Source organism: Pelodiscus sinensis, chromosome 3, assembly GCF_049634645.1.
Source record: "Pelodiscus sinensis isolate JC-2024 chromosome 3, ASM4963464v1, whole genome shotgun sequence".
NCBI lineage: Eukaryota > Metazoa > Chordata > Testudines > Trionychidae > Pelodiscus > Pelodiscus sinensis.
In genome coordinates, this window is record NC_134713.1 from 30,576,474 (window position 1) to 30,597,097 (window position 20,624).

At 38.6% G+C, this 20,624-nt stretch overlaps 1 long non-coding RNA gene across 1 annotated transcript; it reads right to left on the bottom strand.

Moving 5' to 3' along the window:
• Positions 1-15,200: 15,200 nt before the first annotated feature.
• Positions 15,201-18,503, bottom strand: LOC112544151 (uncharacterized). The gene is made up of 2 exons (XR_012902251.1): positions 18,381-18,503; positions 15,201-15,331 (listed from the first exon to the last, which is right to left on the bottom strand). It is a non-coding gene; the product is annotated as an uncharacterized LOC112544151 (long non-coding RNA).
• Between the last annotated feature and the right edge of the window lie 2,121 nt (positions 18,504-20,624).

Consider the following 20,624-nt stretch of genomic DNA (forward strand, 5'->3'; position numbering starts at 1 on the left):
TGCTGAAACCTGTACAGAAGTGGGGGAAGCACTCAGCACTAGAACTGCGGTCCCCCGCTCCTCTGCTTCTTCTGACTGAAGCCTGCCCCCTCCTCCTCTTCTTGCCCAGTGGCTGAATGCCCACATTTGAATTAAACACTTGCCACAAGCCCCATGAACCTGAATCAGTTGTTAGAGGCTAGCAGTAAGTTTTTAATTGCAATGTTGACACACATAATGTATGTGGGATATGCTTTGTATGGACCTACTGCATTCAGGGAACAAAGCAGAAGAAAACTACTCCCAAAGATTTGTAGATTCTGAGGGCATATCTACCCTTAGGAGAAGATCCATGCTTCAGAGGTCAATCTTCTAGCATTTGATGTAGCAGATCTAGTATAGAACCCTAAATCAAATGCTGACCAGCGTCCGGTACTCCTCCTTCTCTGAGGAGTAAGGGAAGCCGCCATGGCTTGGCTTATGGTAAGCCGATTTAAACTAATCTTCCTGTTCTAGTATAGACCAAGCCTGACAAACAAGATCCGCAATGATTTACTGACATTGATCCAGTTGGCTTACTCTTCATCACAAGCTTGAATGTATCTATTATGTTTAGGTTGAAGAGCAGTCCATTTAAAGAACAAATTATACTCAGTGAGGTCTTTAGCATTTAATTCTACTCAATGAGAATTATGGGAAGACTACAATTAATGATACTTCACAACACCTCCATGAGGGAGGTCAGTATGGTTAACCCGAAGATAGAATATTGTTATGTATTTTTCCCCTTAGCATTGGTGCAGTCAGCCTATGATGAGAGTGATAGTTCAATCCACAAGACATTTTGGTGATTGGCTTCTGCCCACATGGGTAACATTTGTGATTTTGTATTTTTGTGATATGGGTGGTTATCCTCTAGGAACTAGATGAGACACATAATAGCTCATTCCATATTAGCCACAATAATAGCAACAGATGGCTGTCAATAATTTCCAGACTTATAACAAGATTTCTAACCTGGTTTCCAGTCCAAATGGATTAGATAATAATCTGAAATTTTGGAGGTTTCTCTTATCCAACCATTTTGTTGAGTTTATCGTGCAGATCTAATGGCACAATTGTGACCATATACTGTGCAAACAGCTAGCCCATTGAATACATCCCCATATTAATGTTACCTGGTACTCCCCTAATAATAGATACTTATTGCTTTTTATCATTAACAAAGGTTGTGCTGACATTTCTGCCTCTTTTCTACATGTTTGTGTAGAGCCTAGCACAACAGGATTCCAATCCTCAATTGGAGCCTCTAGGAGCTGCCAATAGTATTTATTTAGATCTTCTCAAATGATAACCTAAATACAATTATTGGCTTTTTTGAGCACATCATTTGGCTTGGAAAAGTAACTGTATAGCTTTAATTATATTCCTAAGTACTGACTTAGCTCAGATTTTGACTCTTGTAAAAATTAAGAGGAATTCTTATGGACATGTCTTTCTTTTGATTGTTCCAAAGTCCTGGAAAATGTGGTAGGAATCTACCAGCACATTGCCTGAACCACCAAGCTTCTGAGATTAATATTAAGTGGCCTACATGTATCTACAATTATTATTTTTTTAAATTTTATAATATGTGAAGCCACTCCCCCAAGGTGTGGCTTAAGCTTCCTCCTTTTTCCATTCGGTACTTCTTCCTATTAATATTTGGAACATCTTCTCCACTCTCCTTGTGCATGTCCAGTCACTTTGTTTTTCCCCTCATTGGCACCTCCACTCCAAGTGACTTTTCACTGTGCCAGCTATACAAGAGAGAAATCTATGATACACTTCTGGCTAGTAAGGAATGGAAAGCCCAATACACAGGGAACGATAAAGTAAATAAAACAAATTCCGGCAAAGGAATAACACACCAAAAGAAAACAGTATAGCCAAGTAAGGAACTTTATTGGAAACAGGAAAATAGGATCTGGGAAGGATGTTGGCCAGCTTAAATGAAAGTCACTCCACTTTTTCGTCATCTCTGAGGCCATACTTACCGCACCGGAGGTTGATCTTTTGGCTTTCGATTTAGCGGGGCTAGTAAGAACCCGCTAAATCGAATGCTGAGAACACTCCCAGTACTCCTCAACTTGCAAGGAGTAAGGGAAGCCAATGGAAACATTTGCTCCCATCAGCCTGCTTCTGTGGAGGTGGCATCAAGCTCTGCTTAACGTAGGTCAATTCTAGCTACGTTATTTATGTAGCTGGAGTTGTGTACCTTAAGCTGACCTTAAGCTGGTCCTGGCCTGAGAGGACAACAATTCTCTGCTGACTAAGCAAGGTCACAAGTGTCCCTGGTCTGAAATCTGATAGACTACGTCTTTGCCCATAAAGGTTTATGCCCAAACAAATCATTCTTTAAGATGTTTCAGGACTCCTTGTTGTTTTTGCAGATACACAGCTTTCCTTTTGATGCTTGGCAAGTGTAGACACTCCCACAGTTTTGGTGCAAATAGTGACCTTTTCCACTTTAAATGGCAAATGTAGACATCCCCTTAATGTAGATACAGTTTATAGCAGCAAAAAATTGCTTTTGCCAGTAAAGCTTATATCAGCTCCCTCTAATGAAATAAACTATACCAGCAAAAGCACATTTTTGCATATACACTAAGACTTTAACCAATATAAAAATATCACAAAAATCATAACCCCAGTCAATGTTACCATGCCAGCAAAAGTTTTGAATGTAGACCTGGCCCCAGTCTGCTACACAGCAGATCTGCATGGCTGGCTGGCAACCTAATTTAAATAGAAAGCAATGACACTTTCTCATGTCTGCAGGGAGGTGTAGTGAGGGCAAAGGGCGGAGCTTAGAACTGACAGAGAATATGATAGATGCTTTAAGGTATTATTTTATGCATGATTTAAAACAGCCCTTTTTTATCTAAGGCTTTTTCCTCACAGCCAAAAAAGATGTGCTTTTACCACAGAACAGTAAGGCTGTGTCCAGACTCCATGCCTCCGTCGACGGAGGCATGTAGATTAGCCAGATCGGAAGAGGGAAATGAAGCCGCGATTAAAATAATCGCGGCTTCATTTAAATTTAAATGGCTGCCCCGATCTGCCGATCAGCTGTTTGTCGGCAGATCGGGAGAGTCTGGACGCGATGCCCCGACAAAGAAGCCTTTCTTCATCGACACAGGTAAGCCTCGTGAAACCAGGTTTACCTGTGTCGATGAAGAAAGGCTTCTTTGTCGGGGCATCACGTCCAGACTCTCCCGATCTGCCGACAAACAGCTGATCGGCAGATCGGGGCAGCCATTTAAATTTAAATGAAGCCGCGATTATTTTAATCGCGGCTTCATTTCCCTCTTCTGATCTGGCTAATCTACATGCCTCCGTCGACGGAGGCATGGAGTCTGGACACAGCCAAAGTGTGTTTCCTATCCATGGTAAAATCCTGGTGGAGATGAGTGATAGAAATGTAGCCGTGTTAGTCTGGGGTAGTTGAAGCAAAATGCAGGACAATGTAGCACTTTAAAGACTAACAAGATGGTTTATTAGATGATGAGCTTTCGTGGGCCAGACCCACTTCCTCAGATCAAATAGTGGAAGAAAGTAGTCACAACCATATATACCAAAGGATACAATTAAAAAAAATTGGTGGAGATGAGACCCTGTAGTTTTATAACAAGGTAAACTAAGCAAGGTCAGCCAGAAGCAGGTATAGTGATGACATGCCAGAATACCTCATGATATATATGCAGGTAGCTCTAGGATTTTACAGCATTAAAAATACACCTTATATACCTAAGTACATTTTAAACTGTTTGTGTGATCGAAATGAGGCATTATTATGGGGAGAACCCTCTGACTTTGTTGCTCTGTGATAATTTACTCTATGCTACATTCCCTTTTATTTAGTTTTTTAAGCATCTCTTTTATCCATTCTTTTGGTAAGTGGAATGGAACCAAAGGGACTAAAGTACTACTTGACACAAGTACAAGTGGCAATAGTGAGTCTATAATAATATTATCTGCATATGTTTAAAATAATTTTCTTACCTAAGCTACAGATATTGTGAAAAATACTCGGCTATAAGGTAATCGTTGCCTACTGGTGATTCACCACAGAGTTTTTGCTTGCTTTGTTACTGTGTGCATGCTACTTTTCAAAACAGTGTGAATGAGAAGTCAGGTATTAAAGCTCATAGCAGCATAGAGTGCACAGAAAGCACTTCCTGCCATTTGCATGTGCAGCCAAATCGTGTCTATACAGTACTTATGCTCAACTAATTTGAATCTGAATAAAACCAAAGTGAATCCTTTTATCTTTCTTTTAGAGCTATTTTAACTTCCTACAAACAATGGGACTAATTGCGGTTTTACTTAATAGGTAACATGCATAAAGATGGCAGAATCAGACCTTTTATGTATAGTATGATATAGGACAGATCCACAACCAGTGCAAATGGATGCAGTATCACTGACTTCAATGGAGCCAGCTTAGAATCTGGATTTTTCTGTTTTAGCAGCATGCTTTAGTCCCATAAAAATGGAATAGTTTCACACCTTTGTAGCCCATCACTGCAATCAAGGCTTCTGTCCTTACATATGTGCAGGAAAGAATATTTGTTTCCTGGAGAAATATTGGCATGTATGCTGTTCTTTGAGAACTGGGAAGGTAAGCAGTGCTAATTCACCATATAGAAAGTACAGGCAGTCCCCGGGTTACATGGATCTGACTTACATCAGATCCCTACTTACAAACGGGGTGAGGCAACCCCACACTAGCTGCTTCCCCCCAGCAGACCAGGGAGACACGAAGCTAGCACCCCTCCCCCCCCCAGTAGACTAGAGAGACGCGGACCGGCTTTTCTCAGCAGACACCTCAGCTTGAGAATAAAGGACTGAGGGAAGTGAGGTGTGGGAGAATAAAACTGAGCTCTGGAGAAATGTTTGGCTAGAGTTTCCCCTACAATATGTACCAGTTCCGACTTACATGCAAATTCAACTTAAGAACAAACCTACAGTCCCTATCTTGTACGTAACCCGGGGACTGCCTGTACCTATATTGTGAAGGCTCTATAGTCATACTGTGACCTGCATGTGGATTTGAAGTAAGCTTGCCAATGGGAGAAAAAGTCAAATATGCTCATAGATCGAGGATAATTTATTACCCATGAAAGATCAGTCCATGTGAGCCCACGCTAGTACGTGCAGTCCATAGAATCTCTGTCTCTCTATTAAGTCTCCATTTTGCTATATTCTCAGAGCAGCAATGAAATAGTGGCACACGGGGGAAATTGAATGACCACTTAATGTAGCGTGCATTCAGCAGTATCTTACAGTCCCTGCCCTACACCTCAGCCAATGTATTGTATACCAACTTGCTGCTTTTCACATTAAAGAAAAAATAAAGAACAAGAAAAGGAAAAATATGCACAAGAGAAATGAATATTTTAAAAAGAATGTAATGTTTGGGAAAGTATATTTTTAATAAGATGCTTGGGATCTCAGATGTAAAATATGTCCCAAATGCCAATGTGGTTTGGATTATTCTGACGCCCCTCACCCCACCCATACACACACTCCAGCCTCTCAGAATACATAGCAGTCCTGACAAAACAATGTAAATGTCCATAGAGTACATGAGCACTGCTTCCAGGCAGGCTGAACTTATATGGGGTTAAGGAGCAGATTTGTTTTTTTAATGGGTCATTATATACTTTAAAATCTCGCTCTCTCCTCTCCCTGCCCCCCTCTCTCATTCTTCTTATTTAAACTGTGTACTCTTCGGAGCTCAAGTCTCTAAGACTACATGCTTCTTTCCATCCACCCCCAGCCAACTCACCCACAGAATGCAGCATAACTTCCACGGGCTTTCATGGGAATAATTTCTGCTTCCTGTGTATGTGTGTAATTGCAATGGGAGTTATTCATATCCTCTATGTATGTTGTGAGATTATAGGAATTCAGTGGAGTTGCATTTACACACATAGATTACGCATAGTGAGCTGCTCGTATCCTGTGTGGGCATAAGAAACAAACATCTGTTTAGCTTAAAAATAAAGTGGTAGGGAACAAAATAAAATGCTAAATCTCATTCTAGAAGTAAACCTTGGTTTGGGGCTTATTTTGTGAACTAGAAAATCAAATGCCCGGTGATTAATCTCCAAAATCAATCCAGCCACTTGCAGTATATTATTTTAATTTTTTTTTCAAAATTATATCTATCTGCAAAGCCTTCTTGTGTATGAGTCCCAGCAAGTACTCCCCTAGTTAGGATAACTTTAAATTAAAATGGATTCATTTACCTTATGCAGCACCTAGAGCAATAAAAATGAAGCCTGCTTTTGGGAATATATTGTCTGCACTAGTGCTGATTGTTTGGCTCTCCTCTCAGCCCAACTCCTCCCCTCAAACCTCACAAGTCAGTTTTGAATGGAACTAGATAAATAGATACTGTGGCTGTAGCTACAAGTTAAGTCAACTAAATGTCTGATGGATCCTATTCAGACTGGATATGAGACCTACCTTTCCTTTACAAGCTTTTTGAAAAACCACTATCTAATGTATTTGTGAGAAAGAAGAGGACAAAGGGTCAGAAAAGGAAAAGGAAGAGAAAAGACAAAGGAAATAAATCTAGGAATCATGGAATGGGAGGGTTATGAGACTGTGCTTGCAGTCAGACACCTCAGTGCTAAATAATTTAAATATGTAGCACTTAGATACCACAGCAGTGAGAAGGTGCCTTAGAATTCCACAGAGAGACAAATTTCATTGAGGATTACACATACATAAAGCCAAATTGATTCTTGAGCCATACTCATGTAACCCAAATGAAGATGTGAGTATGGTTATACAGATGTAAATAAATGCAGGGATTGGCTTAACCCTTTGCATAATACTTCATATGATTGATATTGCCATACAGTACATAGCTTAATGAGCCCATCATCAGTTCTCAAGCAGAACTCTCCATTGTTTTCCATTGATGGCTTCTTATGGCATTTGTGCATGAGGTGAGATTAGTGTCTAAGTTTTACATATGTTACTATAGTGTGCCTGTATGTGTGCGCACCTGCGTGCCCGTGTGCATGTGCAATAGTTCAGTCAAATACCTTTTTTGACTGTAAGTCAATGAATCTATCTTTGGTAACTCTCCAGCAAACTGAAAGATTTCTAATTCCAGTTTTTGCAATGAGCTGCTTGATGAATGCTCTTTAGAGCAGTAATTGGTATTGACTGATCCACTGGAGGCTTCCTGTATCTTCTTATAAGAGTCAGGTCAAGCTGAAATGTGAGGTGCATATTTGGGGCTGATGTGAAAGGTGTGACTGAACTGCTGGAGATAGGGCTGTACTGTGGAAGCAGGACCACTGCATTGAGTGCCCTTCTCATTTCTAATTAGTGTGTCTTCACTAAACCTGATAATTTGAACTCTGGTGGATGCTTCGATGTTATTTGTAGTATAGACATGGTCAAGGGGATAAATCCTGAGGAAGGCATGTTATCCTCCTTCATGCTTCCTGTCAGTGGAAGCCGACTTTGCTTCCCACCAGGACTCCATAATCTCTACCTAGGTAGTCCAGTGGCTGTTATTCCTGGAGTATCTGAGCACCTCACAAGCATTTGTGGATTTATAGCTTCAAAACATTCCTGTGAGAGGGAAGCATTATCCCCACTTTATAGCTGAGGAACTGATGCAAACAGTAGATTAAGTGAATTGCTTAAAGTCAAACAGGAAGCCTGAGATGAAGCTGAGAATTAGTCATTGCTTTCTTGAGTGTCAGTCTAGCACCTTGTCTAGTAGTCCATCACTCCTCCCCTGCTAATGGGGGCTGCACAGGAGATCTATTGAACTAGCACATCCCTCAAGTATCCTCATGACACCGTCTCAGTCAGCACTCCCTAGTTTTGGGTCTGGTTTGCTCCTTCTGTCATTTCAGAGTCTTATGGCATGTCTATACTAGGAAACTATTTCAAAATAACTAAAATGGATTTAATAACTCCAGAAATAACAAAATTGAAATAACATGTCCTTACTATGGGGAAGTCTCAAAATTAGTCTGAGGCAAGCTCCATTAATGTGGATGCACTACCTTGAATTAGAGCCCCAGGAAGTACTGGGAATTAATTAGTTTGAGTTACTCTTGGGAGTTGTTATTTTGAAATAGTGGCACTGGAGTCCATACTACCGCTATTTTGAAATAACTATTTCAAAATTAGTGTTATTCCTTGAGGAAAGCAGGAGTATAGATTTTGAAATGTATCCCGTTATTTGAAAATAATGGGCTTGGTAGGGTGGAAGCTCCGCTTATTAGACCTAAGGGGAGTTATTTCAAAATTAAGCCCTACTGTAAACCAGGGCTAGGAGAGCACATGTGTGGGTGCTGTCATACCATCTTCTTCCCTTGGTGAACTTTTCACTGCTGAAGACCTTCACTAAGGTCCATGTTGGTAGTATCTCACATAGATATTATGGTGAATTTAGCTTAGTATCTGAGGTGGTGGTGGAATTACTGCAGTTCTAACTAAAGCAGTTACTTATTTAAATTAGAATAAGTGGGGTAATCTTTTAAAATGAAATAATCTTAAAACTACATGAAGAAATGGATACCAGACTATGTGTGTACCCAAGAATATTTCACACGTGCAACTTATAAAAACTGTAGTTCAGGCATGTGGAGAAATGATTACTATAATATCCAATTTAGTAATAATTAATTATGGTTATAATTATATAGGGTTACATTCTGTAACCTACACTCAAGCTGAGCATCTTATTTTAGTGTTCTGATTTCAGTGGAATTATGTGAGGAGTAAGGTATTTCTCAACATAAGTAAGTGTGGCAGAATTTGGCTCATAATTTATATCTTCAATGCACTATAAAAACACTAAGACAAATTCCTTGCCTTACACATAGAAAACTCCCATTGACTTCAGTGGGGGTTTTCAGACATAAAAAAGGAGTTGGCCCCTGAACTAATTTATTTTGGAGAAGGTTAGCTGTTTAAATGGTCAAGTTAAGACATAATTAGAGTTACACTGGTCTCTTCTCCTTAATTCAGAGTTCCCATGGGTCTGTTTATGAATCCCAGGAGGGGATATTTTGTTGCCTTGTTAGCCATAATTGCATTTTGTTAGCTAGACCATTTAAAAACAAGTTCTTTCCTAGCATGGCCTTTTTATGGATCTTGAATATTTGTGAGGTTGCACTATTCTTGCTCTAACTCAATTCTTTGTATATGAGAACTGTTTCTGATCAGCTACATTTCAACCTCCAAATACAAAATATGAACTCTCACTGTGGGTAAAATAACCCAAACGATCAATTGAGAGTATGAGAGTAGGAAAATATTTTAAAAGATACAAAAATAGAGTCCAAGTAGAAGTAAACATTCTTATCCTTTTAGTTTCATAATGCAGCATATGTACGGCTCATAAATTAAAGTAATAAAAAGCAGGATAACATCTGTTCTATAGTATGTGAATAGGAGAAAATTCGGACATTTGAGAAGTTGTTATACAGACATTACATTCTATATGGGTACATATGAAGAGTGTTTGTAGTGAAGAGAACTTCTTGATGCCTACTTGTATTTCTTTTTAAATGTAAACATCTGCTTTACGATTCTGGTAACACAAATACTGCAACTTTTGCTGCAATTTAATTTTAAAACCTGGATTAAAATAAACAGGCCTAAGTTTCTACCTGAAAAATCAAGGTGCGTAATTTTCTCAAATACCTTTCCATATCATATTTAAAAAATGTCTTCTGTGTATCCCCAAAGTCCTTGGCAGAATTTTAAAAAAATCTGAACTTCTGCTATGTAATTCAAATAAAATGTGTAAGAAATATATCTTGACCTGGCACAAGATTTTAAAGCTTCCCAAACTCTATATTCATTGTTGTCTTAGCCACTAATCATAGCTACTAATAAAATCCTATATTAGGCTGATTGCTTAATGATAGATCAAAGGTAAGAGGGTTTTTTATTCATATCTTCAGAGATGAAGGATGTAATTGAGTTCATATATGGGCTGTTAGGTAACTTGAATATTTACTTCATACTTAAAACTGCTTCCTGAGCTGGTGTGGTGGCTCTTTTATTCATCAGTATGAAGTTCAAACAGTAACACCGCTGAAAGAGAGCTATAAAGAGGGATAGATTGTGAATTCCTGCATCCTGATTACCCAAGATAAGAGGTACTTTGGGGTGGAAGCAAAGGTGATGAGAGCTAAATTAGCTGTCTTCCTGAAGATAAAAAGTTTGTTTCCTTAACAGAAAAGTCTAGCTAAGCAACTGCTTGCCTGCTTTCAAAGCTATAGGCTCAATGCAAAGCCATAAAGCACTCAGAAATGAATGTAGTATTCTAAATAAAGTACTGACCCTCAAAACAATAAAAATAAATTATTTAAACCAATACACGAATACATGTCTTAATGTAAATCTGAATTTGTGAATGGTTTCATTATTGATCTGCATAAACAAATACCTCCAGTCAGAGCAATAACTCATAACCCTTGTAAGTGCCTGCTTTACAGATGTGTGCATCATTGGTCCTTTGCCTGTACAGTTAATAAATATGAGTGCAGAGCAAGGGTAATTATGCATGTAATTATCTGCACGCATCATGAAAAAGTTGGAATGACTATTAGAACCTACCTTGCTAAGTCTCTTAGAGGATGAGGGTTTTTATAAATATTTGGCATGACATTGTACTTTTGATTTTATTAATTAAATAAGATCAAGAGTTTAAGAATAATTCTGTTGGCTATGGTCTCATTCTCTTCCTTGAGACTACCTAACAAGTTTCTTACTCCATGATGTGTCTCCTGTAATTTACCAGAAAGGAAGAGGCTAAGGGTATGTCAACACTGCCACCCTAGTTCGAAATAGAAAACAAACTGGGATATCAGAAAGGACATAGGTAGGGCTGAGAACTTGATGATACAGCATGCTGTCATCTCTCTGTAGAATCCTAACTTTTCATTGTTTAGAGCAATATTAAGAGTTGCATAGGAAATCTCAACTGTGAACCAAGTATAAAATGTTGAAGAAATGTCTGTTTGGAAATGTCAGAGAGCCTGGAATAATAGCTCAGAGAGGTGAACTGCTTCATTCACATCAGTGAGGTGTGAACTCTGATGTCTGGCCATGTTGATTTAAATGCCAGCATTGTTATCTATTTCATCCCTCATGTAAGAAAGAGAGCCATAACCCTTCACACTGCTGTGAGTGACATCGTATGTTAATGCCAATCACTGGTGATATTTAGGAGATACCACCACTGCCATTCTCCCTCTCAAAATCTAACAGAGACTATGGGAAAATTCGAGCCCCAAGGTGAAACCAAGATCCAGCTGCTCAGTGGAGCTTAGCTCATATGCACAAGCATATTTTAAACCTTGGAACAATTTGCTGTGAGTTGCATATCACTTTGACAACTCATATGGACAAAACTTGATGAGGAGAACCACCATCTCTCCCGTCCACGCCTCCAGACTGAGATGACCGTACTTAGATTGCTAGTAATGAGCTGCTCTCTCATCAATGCATCAAAGACTTGTCTTGTTTCCTGGTAGGAAAGAAAGGGTAGTTTTGTAGTTAGGGCACTGGAGTGAGAGTAACCTGATTCAATTCTTTGTGCTTCAGACTTCTGGAATGACTTTGGGCAAGTTACAGTCTCTGCATTTAGTTTTCATTCTGTGATAAGGGGATGATAAGACTTCCTTATTTAATAGTGATTTTGAAAATACAAATTCATGACTCTTTCTAGGCCATTAGGATACTTGAGTGTTGGAAACCAGAGAGATAGAAAATAGAGAAACACAGAATGTAAAGAAACACATTGAAATATAGCTATTATTATTCAGCATTATGATTGCTTCAGTATTAGACAATGGAGATATAATTTTTATAAAAACCAAATTCACTGTATCCACAGTGAACTATATGCACAATGTTTTCTTTCAAATTAGCTGAAATAGAGGCGACTTTTCAAGCATCAGTGTTCATCAGGCCATGGGAAAGCAGGTAAGTGCAATTTCACTAATCATTGCTCTGCTGCCCATGGACTGAAAATGAGTGTCAATTTTCTCTGGAAAAAGGGGGGGTTTATTAGCCCAATAAATCATCATTAACAGTCCTTGCATTTTTCTTGGGGCTGGTCATTTAATTTTTTTTCACTGCACTGACATAATTAACATTTGTGCATTCTTTATTTTCCAAAATATCTAACAACTTTTCATGACAAAAAATAAATGATAATCCTTTACATTTTTACTCAAAGTGCCCAGCTTGCTGTGTGAAAATGGTAGTCATACTTCTTAAAGATCTACTATATTGTTCAGTTTAAGAAGACTTCCACACTTACGCTACCACTTGGATTTTAAAAAATGTGGCCCCTTTTACATATAATTTCCTTGAACATATTTGACTTTTTTTTCTATGGGCAGTATGTTACTCTTATTATCTGCAGAAATATTGCCAGACTCGATCAGACCAAAGATCAAAGTAATCCAATATCCTGTCTCTGCCTATGGCCAGCACCAGAAATTTCAGAGGAAGAAACAAGAAACTTCTCAGCAGGCTCATGTAATATATCCTAACTCTTAATAGTTAGAGATTAGCTTAAACTCTAAAGCAGGTGCTGACGGGCCTGCTGCTGTCATTGAGGTCAATGGAAAACACTCCAATTGACTCAAGTGTATATGTCATGAAGCAGAATCATATTTAGAAACTGTAGATTCAATTATTCACCTTAAATTCAAAGAGTAACTCTGGTGTTTAAAAGGATGTGTACTCTGATATTTGCAAAGCATAATGGACACAAATCAGACATCAAGAATGGCAACACACATAAACCTATAGGGCAACATTTTAATCTACGTGGACACTCAATCATGGATTTAAAAGTAGCCATTCTTCTACAAAGGAATTTTACTACAAATTTACAAATTGGGCTTGAATAAAAATATTAATTGGTTAACACACCATAAAGCTAATTTCCCCTGCCTTTGACATTCACATTTTCACATCAAAAGCTATGAATGAGACACACCCAACCCATTTAATTAGCTTCATTAACACAGGTCCTACAATTGACAGGTAACTGCTCTTGCTATTACATATATCTTGGCTTCTGTTATTTCCGCTTCAACTCATCTGATGAAGTGGGATTTACCCACAAAAGCTCATGATACTATATATTTTTGTTGGTCTCTAAGGTGCCACAGGACTACTCATTGTTTCTGATGTTTCTGTGAAAAGAGATGGGCCAGAGGCAGAACCATAAACAATCCTTCCCATTATCCAGCTCAGACATTGCGCATTTTGATAAATGACCTTTGGATCTAAACCACTCTTCATTTACAAAACCAAACCTTGATGAATGAGGTTTTGCAAACCACCCAGTTCTTGTTTGCCTTGTGAAACTGCTGTAAGAGACCACAATTATCAAGCAACTTCCTGTGACTACCCTCAAAGAAACCCTTCCCTGGACTCAGCAGTGCACAATTCTACTCCTCTGCCCATTAGCTGAGCCCCCACTGAGTAAATTATTAGTGCTCCCTTACTGCATAGTTTCCTAATGCAAGTCACTTTGTCACTGTGAATGAACTAAATATCAGGCCCAAACTGGCTCATCTTACCGAACCTACCGAAGCTCCAGTGATTTGGATACACTGAGATGAAATCAATGAAGTTCTTCGTTGTGGCTTGATTGCTATAAAAGCAAAATACACTTGATGAGGCTTTGCAAAGCCACCACTAGTTTTGCCCTATAACTGGTAGTTTTGAATCCTTTGACTCTGATTCAGCAAAGGACTTAAGAATTTGCTTTACTTAATAGTCACTGGGATGTGAAGATGTGTTTAAAGTTAAGAACTTCTTCAGTACTTAGATGAATAAAGATGATCTACAGAAACAAGGCCTAAATCACTCACAAAGTTATTATACGGTGTATTTAGAAGAAAATTTATACTTGGTTTTGTATATTTTATAAAGAATAAATCTTAGCATGAGCTAAACACTCAGTTTTTCACCCTATCATTTTGCTTTTAATGGGCTAGTCCTTACTCCGACAGAATTTCAATCTCCAATTTAAATCTCTGAATATTTTACTTGAATAAGGACTACAGAATTGGGCCTATCGTGTTTTAGAATGTTATACTTTTATGATCATCTAATTAAGCAAACTGGTTCATTACAAGCAACACTAAGGTGCTAATTCAATTCCCTCCTGTAATTTTTTTTTCCAAGCTTGTTTACCTGTGAAGCCATGTGTAACTAAAGAAAATCCCCACAGCAAGTGGTGGGAGATAGAGGGGGAAGAGGCTTTCCTACTACATTTATTTAAGATTTAGTCCAAAAATCTCCAAGCTCCCAAGGTTTAATTATCGTGTGCAGTGTAGTGTTGAATAGGAAAAAGGGACTGTAGCAGGATGGAAAGATTTTCACACTGATATACCCACAATGGAACTGCACTGGGAGGTGGAGGAGGGCACAAAGGTTCTACATTCATTTGAAGTGAAGGAGGAGGAAAAAAAACTTTTAGAGTCTCAACACATTATGGGTGGAATTATAAATATTAAATATTTTCTTCATCTCTCCTGCGTGAAATGCATCCATGGGTTTATTACATCAGAGTGAACAAGCTAGAACCTCAGAAGTTTAGGTAAAAAAAAATCCCTACCTTTGTACTTATCTCATTTCAAGTTATGTTACTGGCTGGCAGAACTAAAAGGTGAAAAAGACCCCATGCTATTATTCACTTTACCACATGTGTGACCTGAAGAGGATTAAAGGTTTGTTCAAACTCTATTCATAGCATTCTTAAAGGCTTTTTTCAAAGAACTCTTTAAACAAAGGTTGCCAAACTAAGCACTTCTTTTGTTGCTGCTTAGCTGAGGCCTATTGTCAATTAGTAAGCAACCCTTTCAATTCCTTGTAATTGGGGCTTTCAGTTCTAATTACATTATATAACCTATAGAAAATGTGCATAAAATATAATCAAATAATACTATATCTATAAAATATCCATGGATGGAACATTTAATATAACATAGTGTTATAACAGGTGCCATGTTCTACCACAGACTTGGCTGAAATTTCATAGTACCTGGAGTCTCCAGGACTATAAAAAGCTTTGATGCTTGCAACTATAATATATAAATAAGAATTACAGTCAGAACTGGAATGAGTGCTGTGGTTAAGGCTGTTTCAGTCACTGATATGTTTTCCAAACTTTTATTTTTAGGATGAGATTTTTCCAAGGTTTCTCTAGGTTTGAAGGTGAATACTTTAGGAAAGTTTATAAATACATACTGTGTCCATGCTTGCAATCTTTCTTTGACAGGAAGATCTGTTGAAACAAAAAATTGGCATTTGGGAAGAAAAGAACCCTCATTGGGAAGAAATTTCAAGTGCTCTGGTGAAAATTCATTTTGATTTAACTGAGTTGTGGCCATTGGAAAAATCATATGCTGTGCACACAGTATATTTTTGCCTTTCTTGCAAAGTTAGCAAAGGATGCAGGTAAGGAATAATTTCCATATTGTGGAATTTGCACAACCCATCTCGATCAGCCGTAGATCCCCAATAAATGTATAGATACACCTTTCTTTTACATAGGAATGTCTTCAGATCTGGGGTTCCCTTATTTTAGTGCTCCATAGGATGGAAGGCTATGGCTGGCTGGATACTTGCGGTAGCAAACCTGGGGTCTAGAGTAGCTCAAGGGGCAAAAACAATGTAGCAATAGGACAGAAGAGAATTGCTCTGCAACATGCAAGCTGCCCTGCATGATTCCTGGGCTCTCTCAGAGCAGAAGCTTTGAGATCATGGAATTTAAAAGCTTTGCAGTCCAGGGATCTTCCCCATCTCCAACCCACTAAGGCCTGGTCTATACTAGACCAGGAAGATTAGCTTAAGGTATGAAACTTTTGCATATCTGGAGTTGGTTTAACTTAAGCCGAGCCGTGGTGGCATCTACACAGTGGGAGGCCCACAGGAGCAAATGTTCTCTTACTCCTTTCAGAAGGAGAAGTACTGGATGCTGGTGGGGGCTACCGTCAGCATTTGATTTACGGGCCTATACTAGACCCGCTAAATGGAACGCTAGAAGATCAACCTCCAGAGCATTGATCTTCTCATAAGTATAGTCGTGCCCCAAGTATCCACAAAAGCAGGCTCCCCCATCACAGAATCAGAAGCTGCAGTGGGGAAGAGCTCATTAGCCTCAGACCTTGACAAACCAAGGCTCCTTTGAAACACTGAAGAAACATTAAGGAACATTCTAAGTTTTGCTCCCTTGTGAACATACACAGCTAAAGTCACTGACTTGAACAAGGATATGCCAATTTACATCAGCTGAGAATCTGCCCCATAGTCTTAGGCATCAGATGCAAGTCTTGGCTTAGAAGCCTTTATAAACTCTGAGGGTGGAACATAGGTCTACTAGGAAAGTATATGGCACTTATGATAAGAGACCTAAAAGTTCTCTAAATTGCATAACCCGGCTGCTTGATCTCCATGGCTTTTCTTAAGCCCCACTAACCTTGTATGATTCTTTAGATTATAGAGCTCCAAAGCTCCTTTGTGCTTTTCCTCCTCCACACCAACTCAAAGTGAGAAGACTTGCAGAAATTTGCAGCTCTACAGGGATGCAGTAGCAGCTTTGGCCAAAGGCTACCACTGATGTTCTGGAGTTCTGAGGATGTTTAAGTGACTGCAGGAGGCAGGAAGTAGTAAGAGAATCATGCTTCAAAACTTCAAACTGTTGGAGGATCTAAATATCTGCAACTATGCAAAGCTATGATTATGCAGATAACCTCCACATTGCCTCTGTAATGACACCCTGAGAATAACAATCAACTGTGAGGCAACATTCGCCATTCACAGAAAAACAGCTCCTTTTACAAGTTACCACAAACTAGAATTCTTTTCACTGAATCATGTTGAACTCAAAGAGATTACTCTAAAAGTAAAATATCTGCATTGTTATGCTTTATTTTAAGGTCATTATGGAAATAAAAAGATGAAGATTGGAGGGTGGCTTTGGTAAAAATATATTTTTCAAATTTAATATTTTTGAATTGCTATCATCTCCAATGGACTTAAAACTTTTTAAAAGTGCTGCATTGCAAGATATGGGTTTCTCTGCATGGGAAAGTTTCACCACCTAGCCCTGGTCTACAACAGGGAGTTATTTTGAAATAACTCTCCTTATCTCAAAATAGCAAGTGGAGTGTCCACACTACCAAGATGGTTATTTCGAAATAATGGGCTGGTTATTTCGAAATAATAACTCCTGCTTTCCATGAGGAATAATGTTAATTTCAAAATAGTTATTTTGAAATAGCAGTGGAGTGGATGCTCTGGTGTCACTGTTTTGAAATAACCACTCCCCAGAGTAAATCAAGGTAATTAGAGCCCCAGGAAGCACTGGGGTCTAAGTTGAGTTAGCGCCTCCACATTAATAGAGCCTGCCTCAAAATAATTTCCTAGTGTAGACATGCCCTTATACTGGCATAGTTAAAGCAATATAGTTATACTGGTATAATATCCATGCGGTCACTCTTGTTCTGGATTAACAGTGGCTTTTTTCAGTTTAGCTTAAACCCTTTCCAAAGTGATGTACACTAAATCAGAAAAAACACACGTTTATATTATAGAATTAGAGAGGCCACAAGTAGAGATATATAGGTCTGACTATAGCAGTTTAAATTCACACCTTTCCTTCTAGCAGTATAAAACTTTCTCTTGTTAACAAGCCCTATATTGGTGACAGGCCTCACCATTTTACCGCTTTGCTTTTATGATTATTTTGTAAAATGTTTGATTTGGCTTTATATAACAATGATGCTTCCTATTCGCTTATTTATGCATACAAGATATATTCTCAATTTTGCCAATCTGCATTCTTAATCTGATCTCCTCTGTTTTAACACTTTTTTGCTCCCTGAAAAATCACATTTTTTAAAAAAAGAGGCAGGGAGGAATTAGCTATGCTGTTACTGGCGAATTGCAAGCCAACTTAGCTGTTACTTTTGTCATTAATGTCTGGTACATTTTAGAAATATAAGCACTTTCTGTTTCAAGAGATTTATTTGGATAGTGAAAGGCTGTAAAAAAAGGAGGATCAGGGAAAAAAGATATTGATGTCATCTGCAGTTCTTTGTTTATGAAAACAACTTTCTCGCAGTTTACAGCTTGTCAGCACAGAGTCAAGTTGTGTTTTCTAGTCTGTCTTCATGACATGCTTTGGTCCACAGTGCCAACCCACACACTTTTCAAGCACGATTCTATAGGCTGTAGAACACTTATACCTTTAAGTTACTGCCAGTTTTTCTGCAACAATTTCTCTCAATCAAAAATGAACATTGCATATTGAAAGCTCAAGGTGCTGATACCTGCTAAATGGCACCACTTGTTCATTACAGCTGAGTTCCTAAGTAACCGTTTCAAAAGGGAAGAGAATGGTAACCAAGCTGGCAATGAGATTCCAATGGGTGGAGGTGAAGCAGCTGCCTTTCCATCTCTTGCTTCCCAGTGTTCTCATGTACTATGCTTTGTTGTTGCAGAACCCTCTTAAGTACATAATAATAGGCACAGCTTCAATCAGTTGTGACCTCCTGCTTGAGCTGGTGATTGGACAAATTGTTTACTTACTGCAGCTGCAGCAAGGATTTTATGGTTTGGGAAGAATAGCCAGTGTCCATACACTTTACATGTTCTTTGCTTCTCACAAATTTTCAGGAGTCTGTTCACAATTTAAAAGGAGCCAAGCTTTGCCCCCAGTGGTTAAAATTACCTCTGTACTTGGTTTCTCAGCTGCAGCATCTAGTCAAACAATTATTGGAGGTATTATAGGAATATGCTAACCTGTGAGCAGTCACAGCAGTAAATCAACCCAATTACTCTGTTTTTGCAAGAAAACTAATTTGCATATAATTTGTCAGAGGTATACAGTAATAATAAGAAGCAACGCAGGCATAATATGAGGTAGCCATTTGCCAGCATCCCTGGAAAATGCTGACTACCGGTACACTGCAATTAGACACCCAGGGCTGGCCTTGGGCTAATGGGCTTAGGTGAAGTGGCTGTTTAATTGCAGTATAGGGCTAGGGCTTCAGTCCAAATGCTGGGTAGGATCTTCCCACAACGCTATGTCCTAGACCCCAGGCTCCAGTCTAAGCCTGAATGTAAACACTGCAGTTAAACAGACCTTTAACCAAAGTCAGCTGTCATGGGCTAGCTGCAGGTTTTTAACTGTAGTGTAGACATACCATAGATTACCCTATAACCATGCCAGTTGCCCTCAACGAAAGGACTGATGCCTCATAAAAATAATTTATATTAAAATGCATGTTATCTGGGATGCCAAATGCAAAATCACTAATATAATATAAAAATCCCAGTATTATTTTCTACAAATCCCTGAAGGGAATTGTCTACAGGCTACATTATAGTTTTGGAGGTTTGCAAGAATTACCGCCAACAAATAGTTTTGTTTCTCTTTCGATAGATATGCCTGTCATTTTTCTGTGGCAAACCTCATGTTGATTTCTCTAGGACCAAGAGTTAGACATTAGTGCTCCATCAGTGCTGATAAAGTGTGAAGATCCAGGACAAAAGTAAGAAGCAGCTTTGGATGGGAAAGCAGGCAAAAAGAAAATCAAGAGTATAATAATTGCTATTGGAAACTCGGAATCAGTTTGGGTAATAGTCTCTCCAGGAATCTACTACCTCTTTCTGGCACAATAAACAATCTGTGCATAGGTCACATCACACTATTTAGCTTTTCACTTTTTTTTATAGCGAGATCACTTGTTTCTAGAGCTACTTCTTTTGCAGTCATTTCTCCAAGAGTGCCCTGCAGTTTATATCTAGGAGCATCCTAGAATTACTGAAAAAGTTTACTCCACAAAAGGAGATATAATTCATTTGCATGTTTATGCATATAATTACTGACCAGTTATGGTAACTATAAGGATTGTGGGCAGTAAGAGTAGTGAAAGTCTCATTAATTAGGTAGACTAAGTAATTTGTCCCCTATACCTTGGAACAAAAATAATATAAAGAGACAATGTTTCATGAATTAATTTTTGAAGCTTTTACTTTTTTGTCTTGAGAACATCCTTAGGGTAGCAGAAACCTTGTCTAGTGATGCATACGCATCAACCTAATATTGCTATCTCTAGCACCTTACTGCTAGCTCTGAACCGATCATCATTTTTAGACAGGTCTCCTTCCTGTGGGTCCATATACTGAAGTTGTCAATGTAGCATAAGTAGCATAAGGATGTTAGGTGGTGAGAGCTGAGGAAACAATAAAGATGTGAGCCATGCGGGTGCCCATAGTTGTGCTGCTGACTTGAAGATATAAATTGTCTCCAAATTTGAAATATTTTCACAGGAAGGAGGCACTTGAAGAATTCCACAGGGATTTTGACAACTTCTACCCCACTATCAGACTGGACCAGTCCTCTCAAGAAATCCACTTCCTTGACACTACAGTACACTTAAATAATGGCCACATTGATGGCAACTGCCAATTGATTGTTTCGACAAAAAATGTAGAAATGATCTATCTTGATATTTCCCACTTGTATCACTTTTCAGAATTTTCTGTTCCTGGAAAAAATAGGTATTTTA